The sequence below is a fragment of the Aquarana catesbeiana genome, linkage group LG10 (genome assembly GCF_042186555.1).
Source record: "Aquarana catesbeiana isolate 2022-GZ linkage group LG10, ASM4218655v1, whole genome shotgun sequence".
NCBI classification, from domain to species: domain Eukaryota; kingdom Metazoa; phylum Chordata; class Amphibia; order Anura; family Ranidae; genus Aquarana; species Aquarana catesbeiana.
In genome coordinates, this window is record NC_133333.1 from 237,935,680 (window position 1) to 237,962,856 (window position 27,177).

The 27,177-nt window shown below is 42.4% G+C and overlaps 1 protein-coding gene across 1 annotated transcript in view; it reads left to right on the plus strand.

The window, feature by feature from the left end:
* CDON (cell adhesion associated, oncogene regulated) overlaps positions 1 to 27,177 on the plus strand; it is a 220,078-nt gene that overhangs the window by 22,065 nt on the left and 170,836 nt on the right. Inside the window, exon 2 of the mRNA XM_073603479.1 lies at positions 23,015 to 23,074. The gene's annotated coding sequence lies outside the window, so the exon portion shown is untranslated. The remainder of the gene's footprint in view (positions 1 to 23,014; positions 23,075 to 27,177) is intronic.

Here is a 27,177-nt window from a genome sequence, read left to right on the forward strand (position 1 = left end):
CACAATGTACACAGAGGTAATTGGGCAGAAAAAAATCTACTGCAAAGCATTTATGGTAAGCCTGGGAGAGATTAGCTTCAATCATTTCCTGCGTTTTCCTCTCTATTCGCTGATTAGGTCACTGGCTTTATGAAGGAAATTTGCATGCCTTGATAATTATTCCTCTCGAGAACATCAGCTGAAATCCCTTCGACCTCCCAAAAGTTCCCGTCTTCCTTTTCCATCTATAGAAATCTGTCCCGTTTTCCTTGTTCTGGACAGGAAAGAAAAGAATTCCTGGATAAATCTGTCTGAGAGGAAATGTCTGTGTTGCCTATAGCAATAATATTTGTTGGGTTTGTTTTTTTTCCCAACTGAGAGGTTGCCATGGGCAGTATGCACTCAGGGGCAAATGCTTCCATTCTGGGAATTTTTCTCTGGGCGCATATTGCCCTAAACCTAACCGTCCAGTCCTTTCCAGCCCCAGCAGCTTTCAGCCTCTCATAGAGTTTAACAGTCTACCGCATAAAGCTGGTCAGTGCTCCTGTGCCTTACGCCCGCACCAAAACTCCAGAATCTCATGCACTGGGGTCTGGGGCTAATAGTCCAGTGTGCATGTGGACTTAAGTAGAACTACATCTGGGCCTTCAAACTTTTTAAGCAAAGGGCCAATTTACTGTCCTTCAGGCTTTAGGGGGGGCCGGAGTGTGGCTAGTGGGTGTAGAAAATGCCCAGCATCATTCCCCCATCATTGTTTTTTATGAAAAAAATAGTGCCCCATTTATGGTGCCAATAGGGGGAGTGGTGCCCCATCATTGGTGTCAGTTGGTGGAATAGGATAAAGGCAAAAAAAGGACCACATTTGGCCCCTGGGCCACAGTTTGGAGTCCACTGAACTACAGAAAATCTCATATATGTGTTATCAAATTCAATTTCTTTCCCCCCATGTGACAGCTAATCACAACGCACTAGCACAGTCACATGAGAGTTAAGCCTCGTACACACGATCGGATTTTCCGCAGACAAAACCTCTGACTTTTGTCCGAAGGCGTGTGCCTGGATTTCGTCTTGCGTACAAACGGCAAGGAATTGACGGCCAACAAACATGAACGTAGTGACATACTTTAGCGCCATCCTTTGGGCTCCTTCTGCTAATTTCGTGTTAGTAGAAGTTTGAGTGTTGATTCGCGCTTTTCATTTTGCGCTTTTCATTTCGTGCTTTTCAGTTCGTTTCTGAACGGCCGTTCGTCAACCAGACATGTTGTGGAATCGGAGGAGATAACATGTTATTTATTATTGGCCTTGCAGTTATTGCTTTGACCCAAGTCCAGTCCAAGAACAGGAGGAGGAGGAGTTCTTGGACCAAAAATTGGTTGCTTTATTAATCGTGACAAATTATGTCATATGCCTTTGCTGCGGGAGCTCCAAGAAAATAATCCGGATGTTTTTTGGAATTATGCTTTCACCAACTCTTGGCATTGTTGACCCCTGTATTAAGAAGCAGGACACATGCATGAGGCTTTCATTTTATTTTTTGGTTGAATAATAATGATTTGATTTGTTATATTTTCTATATTTTTGGATGCATAGAATGCACTTTTTGGTTAAGTTCTGTTGGCAGATAGCATGTCTTATTTGTTTTATTTTTTAATGCACAATAAAAAAAATTGTGTAGAATAATACTTGGCTATGTGTTTTACTTCAAATGATAGGCAGTTACATTTTAAAATGTAAATGTAAAATTAACAAGGGACCTCAACATAGTTGTATCTTTGATCTTAAAAACCATGGGATAATGGTGTTGTGGTAACTTGCCCCAAAAAGAAAAAAAAGAAAAGCATAATAATATTATTCTTGATATCACTAGAGAAAAAAGCCTTTGAAAATGTGTTTGCAATAACTCCATCAGTATCACCAGCAAAGCAGCTTCATTATTATCCCATTAAAGAAGAGAATTATGCGCTGCATTTAGAGATTTCATAATTTGCCACGTCACGAATGGTAATTCTCCATTACGAACGCTAGTTTACAAGACCGACCGCTTCTGGCTCGTCCTTGCTTCCGAGAATGCGCGTTTGTACTTTGGACTTTTGACTGACGGACTTGTGTACACACGCTCCGAAAATCCGACAACAGACATTTGTCCGCAGAGAATTTTAAAACCTGCCATCCAACATTTGTCCGCAGAAAATCCGACAACAATTGTCCGATGGAGCGTACAAAAGGTCGGATTTTCCACCAACAGCCTGTCATCACACATTTCCCATCTGAGAATCGGATCGTGTGTACGTGGCTTTAGAGTACAACTGGCCAGAAGGAATGGGTCGAAAATTCAAGCTGTGGCTAGCCACCCGACTGAACAAACTTTAATTGGAAAATGTCCTTTTATTGGCAAGTCAAGACATTATATGCACAGGCCTTATTTAAAAGGCTTGCTGAAGTCTGCTAAAAACTTGTTTATTGCTATAGTAAGTACTTCCACTAAGATCTGTATTCACTGTTCGCAGACTTGAGCTTAGATTGTGTCTGTGCTCATGCCCAATGTTGTACACTGGCATTGGAGTGCTGTTGCTGGCTCAGCTATCTCCTAGAGCAGTGGTCTTCAACCTGTGGCCTGGGGCTGGATGCAGCCTTTTGCTTGCTTTTATCCAGTCCTTGGAGCACTCTTTCATCCACTGACACCAGCAACAAACATAATTCCTCCCACTGACACCAATGAATGGGGCAAAGCTCCTCCCACTGAAACCATTGATGGGGCACAATTCCTTCCATTAACACCAAAGATGGGGCACTATTCCTCCACTGACACTAAAGATAGGGCATTGTTTACTCTCTCTGGCCCCACTAAAATCTGAAGGACAGGAAACGGACTCTTTGTTAGGAAAGTTTGGAGATCCCTGTTCTAGAGAGCTGCTTAAGGGAACCTTAAAAAACAGCATGCTTTAATATGTAATTCAATTAGGAAGACAGGGGGCTGGACCAAATGCTGACTTTCTAGTTGAAGTCAATATTTGCATACTAGAACACCTCAGACTTTATAGCTTCCAGAGAGCTCTAGTAGATAACAGTGTCCTCACGCCTACACTAACATTCTAGTTCTGGTTTATATCAGCTGACATGAGTACAGATTCACTTTAAGGAGTTCAAGAAAGCCCCACAAAGCTTCATAAATGCTTTGTAAACACTTCTTAAATCTGACACTTTTTAGACTAGCTTATCCAAGCCAAGTGTACATGACTGTGTGCATGATACCTAAAGTTTCCAACAGACATAAAAGAACTTTAGCCTTAACTGGTTGGACTGGGGAATGCTCACGGTTGATCCTGGGAACGTGTGTATGTCTGTAGACTTCCCATCTGCCCCTTGGCTGAGTTTGCTTAGGGAAAGTTCGCTTGGCTGGGGTGGACTTTCTTGGCTGATTGCTGTTGTTTTCCCCCACAAGACATCCAGCGCCATTGCACTCCCCCTCCTTCCTCCATAGGCACAAGCGTGCACATTTTCCTGATGTGAACTATCGTATTTGTATAATGATTGTTCCTAAGAACACTTGTTTGGCAACCAGACCTGCTTGCAATGTCCAATGTTTGTAGGTAGCTTAACACTGGACTCCAGTGTATTTCTTTATATTCAATTGATTGGCCTTACATATAAAAAAGCTTCTCTCGCTCCAATACTCACCCTGTATCTTCCATTGGCACTGTCTCCTGTAGACTCACCTCTTTGCAACTCAGTGCTGGTCTTCTTCTGGGTTGAATCACAGCCATTATTTAACCCTCTACCTATGAGCCCAGGATGTCAGGGCCCTGGGGGCTGCATTTATGTTACTGCTCTCTGCAGAACCTATAAAAATATACTTTTATGACTTTTATAAAAAAAGTATGCATATTGACTATATGGGGGTGCTCCAATGACAGGGAAAAAACAGGGGCAGGGCAGTGGCTTTAGCAAGACTAAACAATAGTCAATAGCCAACCCCCTCCTCCTCAAAAAACTCCACTCCTTTGGTCTCTGTGACTGTACTCTTTCGCTGGTTCTCATCCTACCTATTCCACCGCTCCTTCAGTGTCACTTACAACTCTACTTCCTCCTCTCCTCTTCCTTTCTCCATCAGGGTCCCTCAAGGTTCTGTTCTTGGACCTCTCCTTTTCTCAATCTACACCTCCTCCCTGGGTCAGTTGATTGCCTCCCATGGCTTTCAATATCAGCTCTACGCAGCCGACACACAAATCTACCTCTCCACCCCCCAATTTACTCCATCTGTCTCCTCACGCATCACCAACTTACTAACAGATATATCAGCCTGAATGTCACATCACTTCCTCAAACTCAACCTATCCAAAACCAAGCTCATAATATTTCCTCCCCCCACGTGCCACTTCCCCTGATTTCCCTGTCAAAATCAACGGCTCAACTATCAACCTATGCCCCTGTGCCAAGGTCCTAGGTGTAATGCTGGACTCTGAACTATACTTTCGGTCCCACATCCAATAGCTGTCCAAATCTTGCCACCTCAACCTCCGCAACATCTCCAAGATACGCCCCTTCCCAACCAAGGTCACCACAAAGCTTCTAATCCACTCCCTGGTCATCTCTCGCCTTGACTACTGCAATTCCCTCCACATGTTGTACGTCACCGCATTCTTGACGTTAAGAATTTCCGACAACATTTGTGCGACCGTGTTTATGCAAGACAAGATTGAGCCAACATCCGTCGGAAATAAATCCATGATTTAGATTTTCTGCAGATTTTTGTCTTCAGATTTACCAAAACCGTGTAGTGCAAGGGCCTGCCTGATTGCATACAAATTAAAACTCTTAAGGTTTGACCTCATATTATATGGTTTTGGTAAATCTGAAGACAAAAATCTGCAGAAAATCTAATAGTGTGTATAGGGGTTTACAGTAACTTACAAAGTCATCCACAACCTGGCCCCCAGCTACAACTCTAACCTGGTCTTAAAATACCAACCAAATCTTCCTCTTCGCTCCTCCCAAGACCTCCTGCTCTCTAGCTCCCATGCTCGCCTCCAGGACTTCTCTCGAGCCTCTCCAATCCTCTGGAATGCTCTACCCCAATCTGTCCGACTATCTCCTACTCCTACGTTTCCTGAAAACTCATCTCTTCAGAGAAGCCTATCTGGCACCCAACTAACAACTGTACATTTAATTTCTCCATCAGCACATCCCCCACAGTTATTACCTCTTGTATCTCTTGACCCTCCATCCTAGATTGTAAGCTCTAAGGAGCAGGGCCCTCTGATTTCTCCTGTATTAAAGTGTATTGTATTTTTACTGTCTACCTTCAAGTTGTAAAGCGCTGCGTAAACTGTCAGCGCTATATAAATCCTGTATAATAAATAATAATAATAATAATATCCTTGTTCTTAAAAAAAAAATCTATACACTTTCACTACTTGTTGGACCTATAATCTAGCTTTTATGAAATGGTCTCTAATTCTGTTTTCTTGTCTCCTTGTGATGTCCTCTGTGAGTTCCTGAACCCCTCCTTTTCCTCCTCACTTCCAATGTTTGGAACGAGCAGTGCATGTTAGTTGTGATCATGTGCGCTGCTCTATGCACATTATATATCCCATAGTCTATAGTTCTTAGTCCATCTCAGGAGCGAGCAAAACAGGGAGGCTACATTCCTACTTTCAGTGGGACCATGGTGGACGAACGTAGCCACCCTCTAACAGGAAGTTGGATCACAACAGCAAAAAAAAAAAAAAAAAAGGCGTTTGGAGATTTGGAGGAGGCTGAGAGCAATAGACGGGACTTTTTGAGTTAGGAATACAAATGTGAATAAGATATTTTTTTAACCACTTACTGACTGCCCACTCACAATGTGCTGTGGACAGGCAGCCCGTACAGGCAAAGTGACGTACTGGTACGTTGCTGCCTGTTTCTGGGTTTAGGGTGCACACATGCGTGCCCCCTCCCACCGACACCGGCTGTGATTGTACACAGCGGGAGTCTGTCACCAGCTCTCCACAAATGATTCATGGCTGAGACCTGCTAAACTGCTGTGTCCAATCACAGCGCAGAGCCCTGTGTTGACAATCAACACAGGGCTCTGTACAGAGGGAAAGATCTCTTTGTTTCTTATTCCTGCAAAGCAGGGATAAGAAACAAAGAGATATTTAGTAAAAATCAGCAAACATTACACATTCTTAGGCACACTTTTAATCCCTTGATTACCCAAGATGTTAACTCCTTCCCAGCAAGTGTCATGAGTACTGTGACAGTGCATAGTATTAGCAGTGATCACTGTATTCGTGTCACTGGGGATGTCAGTGGCAGTTAGTCAGCTCCCACTCAGTGTCAGATTGCCCGTTGTACTATCCCAGTCCCACTATAACTCGCTGATCACTGCCATTAGTAATATAAAAAAATCCAGTACAGTGGAACCTCGGTTTGCGAGTAACGCGGTTAATGAGCGCTGTATTTCTAAAATTCCTAACTCGGTTTGCGAGTGTTGTCTCGCAAAACGAGCAGGATTCAGGCCAAAAGCGGTGTGCAGTACCCCTTTTGGCCTGAGGTGGGGGGCGCCGGAGCCGAGCAGAGCCGAAAGTCGCCGATGGGCTCTGTTCGGAAATGCACGGAAAGGTCCGAGGACAGTTCGGCTGAACTCGGCAAACCTCGGAAAGGCTCGTGAACGGAGTCTTTTCGAGGTTTGCCGAGGTCCACTGAAGTGTCCCTCGGGCCTTTTTAGCCATTTCCTAGGCTCTTCGACACCCCCCGCCTCTGGCCGTATGTGGTATTGATTCCCATTGAAGTCAATGTGGAACAAATTATTTTCGTTTCCATTGACTTCAATGGGAAAACTCGCTTTGATATGTGAGTACATTGGATGACGAGCATACTCCTGGAACGGATTATGCTCATAATCTGAGGTTTCACTGTACATATACCATAGTTCGTAGACGCTATAACTTACATGCAAACCAAGCAATATACACTTATCTGGATTTTTTTTACCATTTTGGCCAAAATGTATGGAGAATTGTTTTTTTTTCCTGTCTTTTTTTGTTTATATAATATAAAAACGCAGTGGTGATCAAATACCACCAAAAGAAAGCTTTATTTCTGTGAAAAAAAATTATACATTTTGTTTGTGTACAGTGTTGCACGACCGTGCAATTACCAGTTGAAATAGTGCAGTGCTAAATAGCAAAAAATGGCCTGGTTATGAAGGGGGTAAAACCTTCCAGAGCTCAAGTGGTAAACCAGAGTTTAGTGTGACCTTAAAGCGAAAGTAAACCCATCCATAAAACAGTTTCATTTACAGCACGTGCCGGAAATGTAACACTCTCGTTGCTTGTGCTCTCAACCAAACTGTCAAACCATCCAATGGCTGGTGTCATAACTGATCACATGTGCGGCACCATGGCAAGTTGTAGATTAAACAGAGGCAAAGATGGCAGCTTCCTTGACTGAAAACGATAGTGGGGGGGGGGTGTTTACTTACACTTTAAGACCATTTATGCACATCAGACAGACTTTTCAATAATTATTTCATAAAAATTTATGTTTTTTCCCGCATAATAGAAAAAAATACAATTAAAGGAAAAGTCCAGTCTAACATTAAAATCCCTACATCTATAGACATCCACGATCTAACACTAACCTATCTAACCCCGTTAAGGAGAAATCACTATACATACCCTTTTTGAAGCCGCTCCGGTCTCCAGCGGTGGAAGCTCTGCAGAGGACACAGCTGACAACGGCTATGAAATGAATGGGGAGTGACGTCACCCATGGAGTTACTATGGGGCTTCCGTTGTGGGATGTGTCCTCTGCACCCGCCTCCACAGCGAATCTGCCGCTGACAACTCAGCGTGGGATTGGACCGGATCGGCTTCAGAAAAGGTATGTATACTGATTTCTTCTTTACAGTGTTAGATAGGTTAATGTTAGATTGTGGATGTCTAAAGATGTAGCGATTTTAGTGTTATGCCACGTACACACGGTCGGATTTTCCGACGGAAAATGTTTGATAGGAGCTTGTTGTCGGAAATTCCGACCGTGTGTAGGCTCCATCGGACATTTTCCATCAGAATTTCCGTCACGCCAAATTTGAGATCTGGATCTCAAATTTTCCGACAACAAAATCTGTTGTCGGAAATTCCGATCGTGTGTACACAATTCCAACGCACAAAGTTCCACGCATGCTCGGAATCAAGCAGAAGAGCCGAGCCGCCCTGGCTATTGAACTTCATTTTTCTCGGCTCGTCGTACGTCTTGTACGTCACCGCGTTCTTGACCTTCGGAATTTCCAACAAGATTTGTGTGACCGTGTGTATGCAAGACAAGTTTGAGCCAACATCCGTCAGAAAAAAAAACATGGATTTTGTTGTCGGAAAATCCTATCATGTGTACGCGGCATTAGGATGGACTTTTCCTTTGAAATAATGTCATTGTGGCAAAAGTATAAAGTGGATACTACCATGTAAAAAAGGGGTTATGGAAATCAGGAGGGGGGAGGAGATGAGGAGGGGTCTTTGTTCTTTCTAATCCATCAGAAATGATTCAGTAGGCAGGGCTGACACCACGTGCTGTTAATTTCAGAGCTATGTTGTCACATCAAAGAGGAAGCTAGGAGAACTCTAGCAGCAATAGTTATTTTTTCTGTAATTGCCATTTAAAGCGGAAGTACACCCATCCATAAAGCAGTTTCATTTCCGGCACGTGCCGGAAATGTAACACTCCCATTGGTTGTGCTCTCAACCAAACTGTCAAGCCATCCAATGGCTGGTGTCTAAACTGATCACATGTGCAGCATCATGGCAGTTGTAGACTAAACAGAGGCAAAGATGGCAGCTTCCTTGGCTGGAAACGATAGGGGGGTTTACTTACACTTTAAGTATATCATATTTAGGTATACATTTAGGTATATTCACCCATCAGAGTGAATGATGGCACCACGACATTAGTTATTTTTCTGTAATTGCATTGTGCTTAAAAGGATAAACATGAGGAAATGTGCATTTATACTAGAGATGTACTAAATATTTTTTTTATTTTGCCTTGATATACACTTTCAGATTGATATTAAAAGCCTCACGGTATACTTTAAATTCTCTGGAGTGCACCCATCACCGAATCTTAGGTTTTAGGTGGAATTATCCTTAAATGATGCCAGCACAGTTTTCTGTTACGAGACGGAGTGTACGTAAGAATCGTCGCCAAAATGGCACATAAAAGAACATTTTCAACTGGAAGCGTTCTAAGGGATCTGTGAGCTTTGGACACTCACATCTGCTAATGTTTTACAAGAGAGCATCTGCAGAGCATTCTGAATCAGTGAGAGCGGAGATACAGATCTGTGTGTTTAGCAAAAGCCTTTCCTCAAAATACAGATACTGGAATGGATTAAATAGCATTCTGCAGCCTATAGCAACACTATTTTGGCACAGATGGCCCGAAATGTACAGTAACCAGACTTGGTACTAAAAGTGTTATAATTATCAAAATAAGTGACATATATGATGCGTTTGTCAAAAGCATTAACTGCTTCAGCCCAGGAAGATTTGGCTGCTCAATGACCAGGACATTTTTTGTGATTCGGCACTGCACAATTGCGCGGTCGTGCAACGCTGTACCCAAACAAAATTGACGTCCTTTTTTTCCCACAAATAGAGCTTTCTTTTGGTGGTATTTGATCACCTCTGCAGTTTTTATTTTTTGCGCTATAAGCAAAAGAAGAGCGACAATTTTGAAAAAAACACAATATCGTTTACTTTTTGCTATAATAAACATCCCACAATTTTTTAACAAAAAAACTAATTTTTTTTCCTCAGTTTAGGCCGATATATATTCTGCTACATATTTTTGGTAGAAAAAAATTGTAATAAGCGTATATTGATTGGTTTGCGCAAACGTTATAGCGTCTACAAAATAGGGGATAGATTTAGGGCATTTTTATTTTTTATCATTTTACTAGAAATGGTGGCTATCTGTGATTTTTATCGGGACTGCGACATTATGGCGGACACATCGGACACTTTTGATACATTTTTGAAACCATTGACAATTCTACAGCGATCAGTGCTATAAAAATGCACTGATTACTGTGTAAATGTCACTGGCAGGGAAGGAGTTAACACTAGGGGGTGATCAAGGGGTTAACTGTGTTCCCTGTGTGTGTTCTAACTGTGGGGGGATGGGATTGTCTAGGAGGAGAGAGAGATCGGTATTCATACATAGTGTGAACACACAATCTGTCTCCTCTCCCCTGAAAGAACCGGGATCTGTGTGTCTACACACACAGATCCCGGTTCTCGCTCTGTCACGAGCGATTGCAGGAACCCGCCGGGCACTCACGTCAGCTGCAGACACACACCGTGGGCACACGCTCCTCTGGCGGCGCGCCACTAGTGGCCAAAAGGCGAAGCGACGTAAGGTAACGTTGTTTCGCCCAGCCGTGCAAGCGCTTAAAGTGACGCTAAAATATATTGCTATTCTTCAAAATGATCAATACACATTCACTACTTAAAGCAGTAGTAAACCACAGTCGATGGAAAACAAAAATCCCCTGCAAGGCAATGTCATAATGTGCTAGCTAGTATGCATCACATACTAGCACATTATGAGAGACTTACCTTAGAGTGAAGCCCTCCAGCGCCGCACTGTCATCGCTGAGAGGGCTGACATCTTCCCCCGGTCTTCCTTCCGGGTTTGCGTCCTCCAGCTACCGAATCTAATAGTAGTGTATTTAGCATTATCAGTCAGCTGCTTCACCTGTAGGGTTCCAATGAGGAAAGTGGCAGAATCTGCATCCCTTTAGACCGGATTTCCCTTTAAGAGTATTTCACCAAAAATTAAATTTTCGTTGCATTGAATGTCAAAAATCTGACTTAGTGCAGACTTCTGGGAAAATCAGTAAGCCAATCACACAAGCAGGAAATAACATATCCGGGGGGGGGGGTAATTTTTTATAAATGCATTGCAATATGGCTACATGGAGTTGTTCTGTACACAGAATGTGACTGACCACTCCCCAGAAAGATCATTACCTGCTTGTGTGATTGGCTCACCAATTTTCCCAGAAGTCTGCCTAAGATAAAAGTCAGATTTCAGGCATCCCCTACAACAAAAATGTCATTTTTGGTGAGATATTTCCAATAGGAACATGTCTAAAGGGATGCAGGCCCAGCAGCTTTCCTCATTAGTGCTCTGCAGATGCACAGCTGATTGATAATTATGAAACCACTCCCATTAGATTCACTAAGCCCAGAGGCACAGACAAACATACAAGGACTTCTTCAGAAAAAACAAAAGGTAGGAATTTGCAACAAAGGTTGTTAAAATCCTTGCAATGTACATAGATCACCCAGAGGGGAATGTTTTTTTTTCTCAACATAAGTGGAGTTACGCTTTAAAGAGTTCTTTTACACAGCACAGCCGTGTGTGGCAGGGCAGTAGACCTCATTTTTGGTGGAGCCAGACCAGCACAGAGAATAATTAGACACGCACCTAAAGCGGAGCTACAGCCATTTTTTTTTTTTTTAAAGAGTATCCCCTGTGATAGTCGCAGCTAATGCCATGCAAATTGGAATAAGCTGCATATGTACAGTAATCATTTGTACAGTAAAACCTTGGTTTGAGAGTAATTTGGTCTGAGAGCGTTTTGCAAGACAAGCAACATTTTTACATAAATTGTGAATTGATATACAAGCGATATCTTGATATACAAGTAGCGTCATGTCACAACTAGTGAGTATAAAAGAGAAGAGAAGCGTCTCTAAGTGTAGCAATATGGTTACATTTAAAGCGGGGTTCCACCCAAATTTTGAACAATATCTGTATGTATTCTCTTCCTTGCCTAGATGCTGACATGCCGTTTAAAAAAACTTAAATCCTCCTAATTACCTTTTATTTTTCTATTCTTCTTTGCACTTCCTGGTTCTCCTCCCGTGGGAGTAGGCGTGTTTCTAGTCTCTCCCAGACTCCTGGGAGCTAGTCTCAGGCTTCCCAGGATGCCACTAAGCATGTGCAGGAATGAGCGGTGAATGCTGGGAGCACAGCATTCACCACATCCAGGAAATAAATGCTTGTGGGCTTCAAATGCCCACAATGAAGATGGAAACCGCCTGCAGTGAATAATATAAGTTATTCTTTCCGACGAAATCTGACACAGGCGGACATATTACACACAATATGTGAGTATGTAATGCTGAGAAGAAAAGTTTGTGAATGAACTCAAAAAAAAAAAACGATAGATAGGTGGACCCCCGCTTTAATGAAGGTACAACATTTAGCAACTCACATGGTTGATGATTAAAAGAGGCACATCTAAGTATACAGGCATCCGGGGTAAAGCTGTCCACATAGACCGTCCTCCTCACCGCCATTGACGTCGTCCCTTCTACGCTGCGCTCCACGAGCGCTTCAAGCCTCGCTTTCAGATCGCTCTACTGCAGGGTAGTCTTCCCGGTCACGATTGCAGACTGACAGCAGTGAGAGCCGGCGGTGTGGAGGACGGTCTATGTGGACAACTTTACCCCGGATGCCTGCATACTTAGATGTGCCTCTTTTAATCATCAGCCATGTGAGTTGCTAAATGTTGTACCTTCAATAAATGTAACCATGATGCTACACTTAGAGGCGCCTCTCTTCTCTTTTATACTCTGGAGCTCCTGCTAGATTTTGCTTCTAATCCCCTTGTGGAAGCTTCCATTTGTGGATGGACATTTTATGGTTACACATCCTATCACATTGCTATGATCTTTTCATATGGACTATAAACTGAAGTACTTATGAATAAATGGTTGTGGAATCATTTGAATTTCCATTATTTCTTATGGGGAAATTTGCTTTGATATACAAGTGCTTTGGATTACAAGCACGTTTCCGGACCGCATTATGCTCGTTTTACTGTAATTCCAATGTTACTCACTGTCCCCTCTTGATCCTGTAGGCTTACATCTTCAGTGTGGGCAACTGAAGCCTGGTCGGTCTTTCTTTGGGGATATGGTGCAGCTGGCTACCCAGCATGCACCTCCCGATCTTGCGCCTGTGCAGCGTGAAGAAAGTGAGGCGCACTCGGTGTGGCACGGAGGATGCCCATTGGCTCCTGGGATTGATGACACACATATCCCAGGAGCCAACAGGCGGGAGGATATGATGTACCTCGCAACACTTTAGGAAGCCTAAAGTTAATTAAACTTTGGGAAAAAAATATTCCCAAACATTGATGGCATAGCGATAAGCAATGCCTGGGACCAAAGTGAAAAAAATAGTGTGGAACTCTGCTTTAAAGCAGGGGTCCACCCACACCGCCAAAAAAAAAAAATATTAAAAGCCAGCAGCTACAAATACTGCAGCTGCTGACTCCCATGGGAGTCTATGCCGGAAGTGGGTGCAAATACCTGTCTTAGACAGGTATCTGCACCCCCCTCCCCCCTGAAAGGTGCCAAATGTGACACCGGAGGGGGGGAGGGTTCCGAAAAGCGGAAGTTCCATTTTTGTGTGGAACTCCGCTTTAAGCTGAAAAATTCTTGGCCATTCATTTATTACATTAGTATGCTAGCTGCAACAAAAGATTTTCGTGCCACAATTTTGCTTGAGGGGATTGTAGCCATATTAGTGCACTTGTGACAGAAACAATTAAGTACTGTCTGTGATATTATTATTATTATGCAGGATTTATATAGCGCCGAGAGTTTACAGACAGGGCAGACTGCACAATTACAATAATATTTAGTGATAATATTTTAATTTGCACTAACATACAATATTTTCAGGACAAGCTTTCGGGGTGTGTCACCTTCTTCGCGGTCCAAGCAGAACTAATTAAAAAAATTTGGGCAGAATGATAAAATAAGGCATCTTGAGAGAAAGAAGATGTTCGTGCCGCAATCAAAATTGCCTGATCCAACATGCTGTTTTTTTTAGAAAACAAAACAAGTGATAGCACAATCGGAATCATTCCGTCAGACATTCCGATCGTGTGTGGGCTCTATCGGACCTTTTCTTTCAAAAATTCTGATGGACCTTTGAAATAGAACATGTTTCAAATCTTTCCAACGGACTCAACCCCTATCGAGAAAACCGTTTGTCTGTATGCTAGTCCGACGGACCAAAAACGCTATTGGCTACTGACTATTGAACTTCCTTTTTCTAGTCCCGTCGTAAGTCATCGCGTTCTAAACGATCAGACTTTGGTGTGATCGTGTGTAGGCAAGTCCGTTTCAGCAGAACTCAGTCGAAAAGACTGTCAGAGTCTACTCTGATGTGTGTGTCTGCTTGTGTGTACGCGGCATTAGTGATAGGGATTTGACTCATCAAGCAATAGTCACATTTTCTAGCCACATTGCAAGTGAAAAAAAAAAAAGACAATTATTTATTGTATTTTTTTTGTGTGGGGGGGGGGAGCCAATCATGCTGCAAATCTAAAGCCTCATACACACGATACGATTGTTGGAAGGGGGTTGTCTGTTGACAGACTGTTGTCCTAAAATCTGACCATTAGTACGCTCCTTTTGACAACTGTTGTCCAACGTTCGGCCAACAAATGTTGGATGACAGGCTAGTAAATTTTCGGTGGACAACAATTTGACATCAGATTTTCGTATGGTCAGTACACAAATCCGTCACACAATAGTCAAAAGTACAAACACGCATGCTCAGAATCAGTGCTCACCAAACACGAAATTAGCAGAAGGGGCCCAAAGGGTGGCGCTCAAGAGCAGAACTTCCTTGCAGTACGTCACTACGTTCGTGTTTGTGGCACAACAATTGTGTACCGTTAGTATGCAAGACAAGATCCAGACACACACCCTTAAGACAAAAATCAGACGCTCGGTTGGCCAACAATCCTACTGTGCTTACGAGGCTTTACATATTGCATATTGGCAGTATGGAATTGTGGTGTCATCCTGCTGGCTGTGCACTGTGGCAGGAGTGTGTGTGAATCACAGGAAAGCCCAAACAGAATCACAAATAATTAAATCAGGTAATTCAAAACATATGTATTTCAAAAATGTTTTGCTCATATCAAACAAATATGACAAAATGCTTCCAATTGTATGTTTAACAGACCAAAAAGAGCAAATAATAATAATAGTACTTCAAAGTAGTCCCCGCACTACTTTGGTCCAACTTCCATGCAAGTTGATGTCCATAGACCACAATGTTAAACCCTCAAGTAGCATGCAAATCGTACCTGAATAATATAGACACAATTTCAGTACAACTTTGTAAGCACAAGCAGCTTTTGTAAATCCCAACCCTGTAAAGTCGTACAAAGTAGTACTGATCCCAAATCGCGGTAAAATCGTGCGACTTTGAAGTCGCACAAGTGTGAAAGGAGTCTTAGGCCCCTTTCAAACTTGTGCGACTTCAAAGTCGCACTATTTTACCACGATTTTGCGGCCGCAAAATCGTATGACAGGTCATTCTCCATGATTTTCAATGACTACCATTCATATTGGCACGACTTTAAGTCGTGCCAACTTCAGAGTAGTCCCTGCACTACTTTGGTCCAACTTCCATACGATTTGTACTCCATAGACCTCAATGTTAAACCCTCAAGTAGCATGCAAATCGTACCTGAATAATATAGACACGATTTCAGTATGACTTTGTAAGCACAAGCCTCACACCATGTATGTTTTCATTTGTTAATGCCAAAGTTGTGGCAAAGTCGTACAAAATAGTACTGCTCCCAAATTGCGGCAAAACCGCGGCCACGAAATCGCAGTAAAATCGTGCTACTTTGAAGTCGTATAAGTGTGAAAGGGGCTTAAAGGCTCCTGAGACGTAGATCTGGCCCTGTGTATACATTGTTGTATTGTAGCTAGCATAGTTAAGTATCAACCTGGAACCAGTCTGGACACCATTGATGACATGATTGTCAATCCCCGCTGGGTTACCCGAGCCCTATGGAGCAGCAGAAGGTCAGGGGGGATAATACCTTTAAACACAACTGTATATACAGCGCCTGGACTCAAGGACACTGCCGCTGATTTGTATGGTCAGGATTAGTGCAGGCCAGGCATGTCACATTCAGCTGAAACAAGGTGCTGAAATGCATATGATAACATTGTTAGACAGCACATTACAGGGTTGCACTTAAGACTTGCAAATCTGAAGATTATATTACCCTTTATAAGATATAGCATTCGTTTTAAACGGAACTTCAGGAAGATATAAAAGGTATTATAACATCATTAAACATTTTATTTCATGAAAGCAATGTGAAGTTCCTGAATCTGACATGGTATTAGACTGGGGGAGTGAAATGCAGCAAAGGGAGCCAGAGAGTGACAGAGAGATGAGCTCATCAGTTTGCTGCCTCTTTGTTCACTGTCCAGTCACTGCCCGGGGGAGGGGCAAGCAGTGTTGCCAATCGTCAGCATTTTTACTGGCAGCCAGTAAAAAACAGGCACTTTTCTCCTGCCAGTAAATGCCAGTTACAGAAAAAAGTTTGGCAGTAAAAAATATGGCTGTGACGCTCGGCTCAGCATGCGCAGTACCAGTCCGAGGGCCGGCCGAGACCATCTGGGTGCTTGCTACAGTGTGTTTAGGTAGCGCCAGCAGGAGGCGGGTCTGGCGGAGGCGATGTCTGAGCATGTCGTGTGATGTCATGGTGCAAGGCTGAGCCGAGTGGCCGGAGCCTCAGGTGCGGGTCTGCGGGACAGGAGCAAGGCAAGCCAAGTGCAATCTAGTGACCTCCTGTGCATTTCGTGACTCCAATACACCCCAGAACATCTAATGTAATCTAGTGACCTGAGTGTGCCCAAGACTCCAGTGCACCCAAGAACATCTAGTGTCATCTAGTGACCCCAGTGCACCCCTGTGCGCCCTGAGACTCTAGTGCAGTCTAGAACATCCAGTGTGATATAGCGCCCCCAATGCTCCCTTAGACTCCAGTGCACTCGAAAACTTTCCCTGTCATCTAGTAACCCTACCTCTGTGACAACTATGTCTTTGCTCAGTCATCAGGCCTGCTATGCTTTACCTTTAGTAACCTCTGCTGCCCATCTACATCAGGTATGCTTTTTCAGTCAACTGAACTGTCCTTTTCTCAGTGTATATAGACCTCTCTGCAGTAGTGTATTTAGGCTTGTGCTGTCCTAGGCCTACTAAACTCGTGCATCTCTAATTTAAATATGACCCACCCCTTCCTGTCAATGCCACACCCCTTGCTGTTTAAGACCCTCCCTGACATTTTTGAGTAGGGACACTAGTTCTGAGGGCCGGGGGGGGGGGGGGGGCAGTGGATTCCCTTCATTTACATAGATTTCCTTTCACTTCCTGTTTGGCTATGGGGCAGGAAGTGAAGGTAAATTTCTGCAATGGGACAGGGATGGTAAAAAATAAACTGACAGGGGCTATAACCCTCCCTTACTCTATCCAAAATGAAAAAAAAAAAGTGTTGCCCATAGTTCTACTTTAAGCACAAATTTCTGATAATTTGATGGAGAGGGCTAAGAAGATACAACCATGCCAATGGTGCAGAAGAAAACATATAGCACAGTGAGGAAGGTTTGTGGTCCAGGATGAGAGGACAGTCAAAATTAGAAGTGGCGCCCCCCACACACACACACACACACACACACACACACACACACAGTTGCGGAATGCCGGCCACCTGCATATCGGAAGCAGTGCCGCTTGATTTGCTTCTCAGCCCAGTCCGCTCCATAAGACTGACGCTACACTAACAGTTTAGCATAAGCTGGCAGGGACTATTTCCGTGCTGCCCCCCTGCAAAGTGCTGCCCTAGGCCTGGGCCTTGTTTGCCTAGGCCAGGATACAGCGTTGCCCCTCTGTCTGTGACACTCCCTTTACAACATTCAGCCTCCAACTCCAAATATCTTCAACCTCCTGGTAAATTTTTATACCGTAACATGAAGCCATAAAATCAGCCATCCCTGTTCCATTGAAGCTTCCCTTGAAGATCCTCAGAGATGACATTGCCATTGTGTCAGCTATATAGTTATATAGTTACATAGGTTGAAAAAGGCACAAGTCCATCTAATTCAACCATAAAAATTAATAAATAAAAAAATAATATCATACAATCCCATATACACAATCCTATACCCACAGTTGATCCAGAGGAAGGAAAAAAACCCCAGCAAATTATGATACAATTTGCTACAGCAAGGGGAAAAAAACCTTCCTGATCCCCCAAGAGGCAATCGGATTTTGCCTGGATCAACTTTACCTATAAATGTCAGAACCCAGTTATATTATGTACAATTAGGAAAGAATCCAGGCCTTTTTAACAGTAATCTACTGAGCTGGACAGAACCACCTCTGGAGGGAGTCTATTCCACATTTTCACAGTTCTTACTGTGAAGAAACCTTTTCGTACTTGGACATTAAATCTCTTTTCATCTAGCCGTAAATAGTACCCCCTTGTCCTCTGTGTTGACCGTAAAGTGAATAACTCAACACCAAGTTCACTATATGGACCCCTTATATATTTGTACATGTTGATCATATGCCCCTTAATCTCCTCTTATCAAGAGAGAATAAATTCAGTTCCTCTAATCTATCCTCATAGCTGAGCTCCTCTATGCCTCTTATCAGTTTGGTTGCCCTTCTCTGCACTTTCTCCAGTTCCCCGATATCCTTTTTGAGAACTGGTGCCCAAAACTGAACTGCATATTCCAGATGAGGTCTTACTAATGATTTGAACAGGGGCAAAATTATATCTCTCTCTCTGGAGTCCATACCTCTCTTAATACAAGAAAGGACTTTGGAAATCGCAGCTTGGAATTGCATGCTATTATTAAGCTTATGATCTACCAAAACCCCCAGATCCTTCTCCACTACCAATCTCCCTAGTATGTATGATGCTTAGCCCCCAAGTGCATAACTTTACATTTATCAACATTAAACCTCATCGCCCAATTAAACAGTACATTGAGGTCGGTTTTTAAGTTGGAGACATCCTGTAAGGACATTATTCCACTGCATAGCTTGGTGTCATCTTCAAAGACTGAAATGGTACTTTTAATCCCAGATCCTATATCATTTATAAAGATATTAAACAGTAAGGGTCCCAGCACTGAACCTTGTGGTTCACAACGGATAACCTTAGACCATTCAGAGTAAGAGTCATTAACCACTACTCTCTGAAATCTATCTTTTAGCTAGTTTTCTATCCATTTACAAATTGATCTTTCCAAGCCTGTAGACTTTATCTTACACATGAGCTGTGTGTGGGGAACTGTATCGAAAGCGTTTGCAAAATCCAAGTATACCACGTCCACAGCCACCCCTCTGTCCAAGGTTTTACTTACCTCTTCATAAAAAGAAATCAGATTTCTTTGACAACTTCTGTCTTTCATAAATCCATGCTGTATGTTGCTTAAAATGTTTTTTTCCAGCAAGAACTCGTCTATGTGGTCTTTTATTAAACTCTCCAGTATCTTCCCAACTATAGAATTTAAACTAACAGTTCTATAGTTACTTGGTAAAGACTTTGTTCCCTTTTTAAATATAGGCTCCACATTGGCCCTTCGCCAATCCAGGGGTACTATTCCAGTCATTAAAGAGCCCCTAAATATTAGATACAATGGCTTTTAAATGACAGAGCTCAATTCTTTTAAGATCCGTGGGTGGATGCCATCTGGTCCTGGTGCTTTATCCACATTTATTCTGTCTAAATATTTCTGGACCATATCACTTTTGAGCCATTGTGGATCATTTAAAGCTGTGCCAATACCATCCCCATTATGGACATGAGCTCCCCCATGCTTATTTGTATATACAGAACTGAAGAAAGTATTTAATAAATTTGCCTTCTCTTTGTCCTCAGTCACCCACTCCTTTATTTTGTAAAGGGCCTACATGCTCAGACCTGACCTTTTTACTATTAATATGTTTGAAGAATTTGGGGGGGTTTGTCCTACTATCTTTTGCAATCTGTCGTTCGTTTTGAATTTTTGCATCCTTGATTTCTTTCTTACATATTCTGTTATATTCTTTGTAACATTTAAACGATGATAGTGTTCCTTCATTTTTATATTTTTTTAAAGCTCTTTTCTTACTATTTATAGCTTTTTTAACTTTGGCTGTGAGCCACATAGATTTTATTTTTAGCCTTTTAAACTTATTGCCCATGGGGATATATCGTACTTTGCAGTGAGTTCACATACAGTCTTTTTGAAGAATTCCCATTTCTGTTCTATGTTCATCAATGCCAATATTCCCTCCCAGTCTAAGTCTTGGAGAGAAGCCCTCATCCTTGGAAAATTTGCTCTGTTAAACTTAAGTGTTTTTATCTTTCCTGTATGTGTTTTTTTGCTTACAGCTAACATCAAATGAAATCATGTTATGATCACTGCTACCCAGATGTTCCTTTATATGAATATTGGTAATAAGCTCTGCATGGTTTGAGATTACCAGGTCCAACAGGGCATCATTCCTATTTGGGGCCTCAATAAACTGGACCATAAAATTGCCCTATTATAGGTTTATACATTTTTGCCCTTTAACTGTTCCAGGAGTGCTATTACTCCAGTCAATTTCCGGGTAGTTAAAATCCCCCATAATTATCACCGTCCCAGCCCTTGCCGCCCTTACCATTTGTGCAAAGAGCTGAGTCTCCACCTCCTCATAAACATTGGGTGGTCTATAGCAAACTCCAATGATTAACTTTGAACTACGCACATCTATATGCAGTTCCACCCATAATGCTTCAGCCACATCACACTAAATGCGCAATTTCATTAGCATTTCAAGGTAACATACAGGCTCCAATATTAGCCTTATGAATGTATGTTCATTTGTCACTATAGCTCTACTTTAAAGCCCATTTTTATTAAATCTGGTCTTTTAAAAATAATTTTATAGTAATATTACCAAGTTTGTGAGTAACCCTTCTTCATTCCTGGTTGTTCCATTCTACCTGTAGAGACTTTTTTTTCTTTTTCTTTCTTTCCAATAAGAAATATTCAGCTTTGTCTTGGTGCCATGGAGAATTACAGGCACATGGTAAGTGATACGATTGTAGATATACCCCTCACTGGTGATTAGAATTTTTTTCAAGCAGCTTTAAAGTGATTGTAAATTCTCCCCCACAACTTTGTCCCATGTAAATCAGCATAAAAAATCCTAATGAACACTGCTTGTAGATGTCTCCTTACCTGCTTAGTATTGTTGTAATCCTTTATGTTCTTTAGAATGACGTCACTGAGCATGCCCAGATCTCCCCTGATTTACGGCACACTCTGTGTACTTATCTATCTATTATCAGGATTTCCTACGACACACCACTGCAATCCCAGGAGACTTCATAATCACTCACAGCTTCCTCCTACACCCCATGTGACCATGTGACATCACATGGAATGTAAACAAGGGCATTGGACAGCATTACTGCAGTCTTATCAGCTGAAGCTGATAAGACTGACACAGGCAAACACTAGATTATCACCACAAGTAAATACTATGAAATAAAACAAGTCAGCTATTAGCAGGGAAGCAGGGTTGCCATAGAAACGTTGGATTGAAAAGGAGGCTTGGTTAACAGTACAGGAAGTGCTCAATGTAAGGGCGGAAATACAATCCTCTGTGGTCTCAGAAAACAATACTTAAGATGGCGCTGCCTAACCCCTGGAAAAAAGTTTTTTAAAGTTTCTTCACACAGTAAGTAATATGCGATTTGGGCTGGATTACAGTGGCTATAGTTTGATAATTAATTATTATAATGGACTAAATGAAAAGAAGCATCAGAGTTGGAGAGTTTACTTCCTCTTTAATGATCCTCATTGGATAAAACTGACACATTGGCTGGGGGTGGGGGATTGGGAATTACTAAAGGCAGATAGACTGTGAACTTTGCAAGTCCAGTTCCACTCTGCGAGTGCAGTTGCGCCGAAGCTTAGCAAATGTGGTGAAGCTCTGCTGACTTCCATCATCCAATCACGTGCAAGCAAAAATGCTGTTTTTTTTACCTTCCTTGCATGTGATTGGGTATTCGTTGCAAAGTGAAGCTTCATTTCATTTACTAAGCGCTAGTGCACATTTCCTTGCTAAGTGCACAGCCATTTGCCTTTAATAAATCAACCCCCTTGTAACTGTATAGCCACAATGGAACTAGCTGGTAATCATTTATACAAAGTTGATTATTTCACTGACCTCCCTCGCAGTATAACAGTGTTTTACACCATGACCTACAGCAGTTCGATGGGATTCCTGCCTGTAGATGTGCTGGTGGCACGATCCTTCCTGAAGTTTGGATTATCTGATGAAGGGTTAAATGGCCCTGGTGTCAGATAGTACCCACTGCCAAGCCTAAGCCAGGCCTGTTTACAATAACCGTGTGAGGTTTCAGCCTATAAAAGGCAATGTAGACCTGCCGTGTGTGAGCGGGAATGTAAACGTTTGGAAGATTTGTATGTCTACCATATACATTGAGGAACTGAGGAGACCTCGTTGTAAGAAACAAACTTGTCTGGGGCCTTTCGCGCTCCTTGAGTCACTTCTTAAAGAAGAGTTGATTGAAGTGCACCTGTGGACTCACAGCAGTGGATTTGGGTTAATAAAAGGGCATATATCATGAGTCTGCTTTTGTACACATAGGGGTTGATTTCCTAAAGGCAAATAGACTGTGCACTTTACAAAGTGTAGTTGCACTCTGCAAGTACAGTTGCTCCAGAGCTTAGTAAACAAGGTCATGTTTCACTTTACAAAGAATACCCAATCACCTGCAAGGAAAATTTAAAAAAATGCATTTTTGCTTGCACATGATTGGATAATAGAAATCATAAGAGCTTTTGCTCATTTACTAGGCTCTGGAGAAACTGCACTTGCAGAGTGCACAGTCTATTTGCCTTTAGTAAATCAACCCCATAGTGTTTTGCTAGGAAAGGCATAACAGGTTCTCTTTTATTACAAGTCATGTGTCCTGATAGCTTGGTGACTAACTGATGATCTGTTGTGTGAATCACACAATACAATTTATGACTGAGGCATGATTTTATACTATAACAGTTGTTTGGCATTAGTGACCACTGTTGCATCCTTGATTGATGTACGCCATTAAAAATACATTTTTAACCCTTTTTTACAGACAAATGGGTGAATGCTACAGAAGTGACACAGGAATCAAACGATTGAACAAGGCTGAATAGTGAGTATTACATATACAGTAGTCATTCTCTGCTATTGATTTGCTGGGTATATCTAAAGCCAATACACACTATATTACTAAAAGTATTGGGATGCCTGCCTTTACACACACATGAACTTTAATGGCATCCCAGTCTTAGTCTGTAGGGTTCAATATTGAGTTGGCCCACCATTTGCAGCTATAACAGCTTCAACTTCTCTGGGAAGGCTGTCCACAAGGTTTAGGAATGTGTCTATGGGAATGTTTGACCATTCTTCCAGAAGCACATTTACGAGGTCAGGCACTGATGTTGGATGAGAAGGTCTGGCTCGCATGTCAACACTCTAATTCATCCCAAAGGTGTTCTATCGGGTTGAGGTCAGGACTCTGTGCAGGTCAGTAAAGTTCCTCCACCCCAAACTTGTTCATCCATGTCTTTATGGACCTTGCTTTGTGCACTGGTCCAAATCATTTGGTGGAGGGGGGATTGTGGTGTGGGGTTATTTTTCAGGGATTGGGCTTGGTCCCTTAGTTCCAGTGAAGGGAACTCTTAAGGCGTCAGCATACCAAGACATTTTGGACATTTGGACGATTTCATTCTCCCAATTTTGTGGGAACAGTTTGGGGATGGCCTCTTCCTGTTTCAACATGATTGTGCACCAGTGCACCAGTGGTCAATGCCAGGAGCATAACGGACAAGATGGGTGAACTAGAGATATTGTTGTACAAGGAGGATTTGGATTTTGTGGGAATTTCAGAGACCTGTTTCAACAGCTCTCATGATTGTGTGGCAACCATTCGAGGGTATTCCCTTTATCGCAGGGATAGGGAGGGTAAAAAAGGGGGAGGGGTATGTCTATATATCAAGAATGATGTACAAGTGAATGTGAGAGATGACATCACTAAGGGAGCTAGGGAGGAAGTGGAATCATTATGGGTAGAGCTCCAAAGAGATGAAGCTAAGGGGAAAATAATACTGGGAGTATTCTATAGGCCCCCTAACCTGAGGGAGGAGCGGAGGTGGACCTCCTATCACAATTTGGACTAGCAGCAAGGATGGGAAGTGTCATCATAATAGGGGAATTTAGTTATCCAGACATAGACTGGGCGGAGGGAACCACGCATTCATCTAAGGCTCGCCAGTTCCTAAATGTCTTGCAGGACAATTTCATGGGTCAGATGGTAGATTCACCAACTAGAAATAAAGCGTTACTAGATCTACTGATTACCAACAATACAGACCTGATCACGCATGTGGAAATACGGGGCAATTTAGGAAACAGCGATCACAGGTCAATTGGCTTCAGTATAAATCACACAAATATGAAACATAAGGGGAATACAAAGACACTGAATTTCAAAAGAGCCAACTTCCCTAAACTACGAACCTTGCTAGAAGGCATACATTGGGATATAATCTTAGGAACAAAGAACATGGAGGAGAGATGGGTTTGCTTTAAGAGCATATTAAATAAGGGCATTAGCCAGTGCATCCCATTGGGTAATAAATTTAAAAGAGCGAACAAAAGTCCTGGATGGCTTAACTCCAATGTAAAAATGCATATGAAAGCAAAGGAGAAGGCCTTCAAAAAATACAAGGTTGAGGGATCATCATCAGCATTCAGATTTTATAAAGAATGCAACAAGAAATGTAAGGGTGCAATTAGGGCGGCTAAGATAGAACACGAAAGACACATAGTGGAGCAGAGCAAAAAAAATCCCAAGAAATTCTTTAAGTATGTAAACAGTAAAAAAGGGAGGACAGACCATATTGGCCCCATAAAGAATGAGGAAGGACATCTGGTTACAAAGGATGGGGAGATGATGAAGGTATTGAATTTATTTTTCTCCTCAGTCTTCATGAGGGAATCGGGGGGCTTTAGTAACCAAAACTGCAGTGCCTATCCTCATGACATGTCACAGGAAGCACCCTCATGGCTAACAGAGGACAGAATTAGAATTAGACTTGGGAAACCTAACATTAATAAATCACCGGGACTGGATGGCTTGCACCCGCGGGTATTTGGGGAACTCAGTCAAGTAATTGCCAGACCATTGTTCCTAATTTTTACTGACAGTCTACTGACTGGAATGGTACCAGCAGATTGGAGAAAATCCAATGTAGCACCAATATTTAAAAAGGGCCCAAAATACATCCCTGGGAATTACAGACCAGTTAGCCTAACATCAATAGTATGCAAGCTCTTGGAGGGAATGATAAGGGACTATATACAAGATTTTAGTCATGAAAACAATATCATTAGCAGTAATTAGCATGGATTTATGAAGAATTGTTCCTGCCAAACCAATCTATTACGACCTGGAGGATGTTGTAAACAGTTCAATCTCTGTATTTGCGGATGATACTAAGATAATCAGGGCAATAACTTCTCCGCAGGATGTGGAAACCTTGCAAGAAGATCTGAACAAATTAATGGGGTGGGCAACTACATGGCAAATGAGGTTTAATGTAGAAAAATTTAAAATAATCCATCAATGGCATGCAATGCCAAGCTGCTGCTAACAAAGCAAATACAAAATTGGCATGCATTAAAAAAGGGATAAACTCCAGAGATAAAACGATAATTCTCCCACTCTACAAGACTCTGGTCCAGCCGCACCTAGAGTATGCTGTCCAGTTCTGGGCACCAGTCCTCAGGAAGGATGTACTGGAAATGGAGCGAGTACAAAGAAGGGCAACAAAGCTAATAAAGGGTCTGGAGGATATTAGTTATGAGGAAAGCTTGCGAGCACTGAACTTATTCTCTCTGGAGAAGAGACGCTTGAGAGGGGATATGATTTAAATTTACAAATACCATACTGGTGACCCCACAATAGGGATAAAACTTTTTCCCGGAAGGGAGTTTAACAAGACACGTGGCCACTCATTAAAATTAGTAGAAAAGAGGTTTAACCATAAACTACATAGAGGGTTCTTTACTGTAAGGGCGTCCAGGATGTGGAATTCCCTTCCACAGGCGGTGGTCTCAGAGGGTTGCATCGATAGTTTCAAGAAACTATTAGATAAGCACCTGAACGACCGCAACATACAGGGATATACAATGTAATACTGACCTATAATCCCACACATAGGTTGTACTTGATGGACTTGTGTCTTTTTTCAACCTCACCTACTATGTAACTATGTAACTGCGAGCCAGGCCTTCTCGTCCACATCAGTCCCTGGCTTTACAAATGCTCTTCTGGAAGAATTGTCAAACATTCCCATAGACACGCTCCTAAACCTTGTGGACAGCCTTCCCAGAAGAGTTGAAGCTGTTATAGCTGCGGTGGGCCAACTCAATATTGAACCCTACGGACTAAGACTGGGATGCCATTAAAGTTCATGTGCGTGTAAAGGCAGGCGTCCCAATACTTTTGGTAATATAGTGTATATTTGTTATTAGCTTTGAATGGCATGAGCAAAGCCTGATCAGTGTTATTGTTGCTGTCTGTGTTCCTTTGAAGGGGAGCTTCTCCCCTCTGTTTGTCCCTTTGACCATTATCACATGAGAAATCCATGATTTTTGGTGAAATGTTCCAATTTGGACCCCTCATATGGGGTATGGGGGTTGCATTGTGTGTGTGGGGGGTTGGAAAGCAGCAAAATGCACCTTTGTGTAGACAAAAATTCTTGCACTGGCCCTGGCAGTATGTTCCTTGGCAAAAGTCGATTTACTGATCAACTTTTGTTGAACGGAGCGGTGCTGACAGGGCCATACAATGCTTGAATTTCGGTCAGTGGGAATTTTAAATTTTTGGGGTTTTTTTTCTCACTGATCTTTTAAAATGTCAAATGTGGCACAAGTGAAGCTGTAAGGAGCACACATTCGGAAGCATTGCTTTGTAAAGAGGCTGTAATGGCAGTAATCTCTAGCAGTCTCATGTAATGTGTCGCCAGTCCCCTGAAGCATGTCCCCAGTCTACAACGACTCCTTTATCGTGTTTACTATCTCTGACCATGCACTGAAGCACTTCCCGGTCTACAACAACTCCTATATCTTGTTCACAGTCTCTCACTATCTCCTGTAGCATGTCTGCAGTCTCTGACCATCTCTTGTTGCATGCCCCAATCTCTGACCATCTCCTTTTATATGTTTGTGTATATGGGTATTTTTGCACCC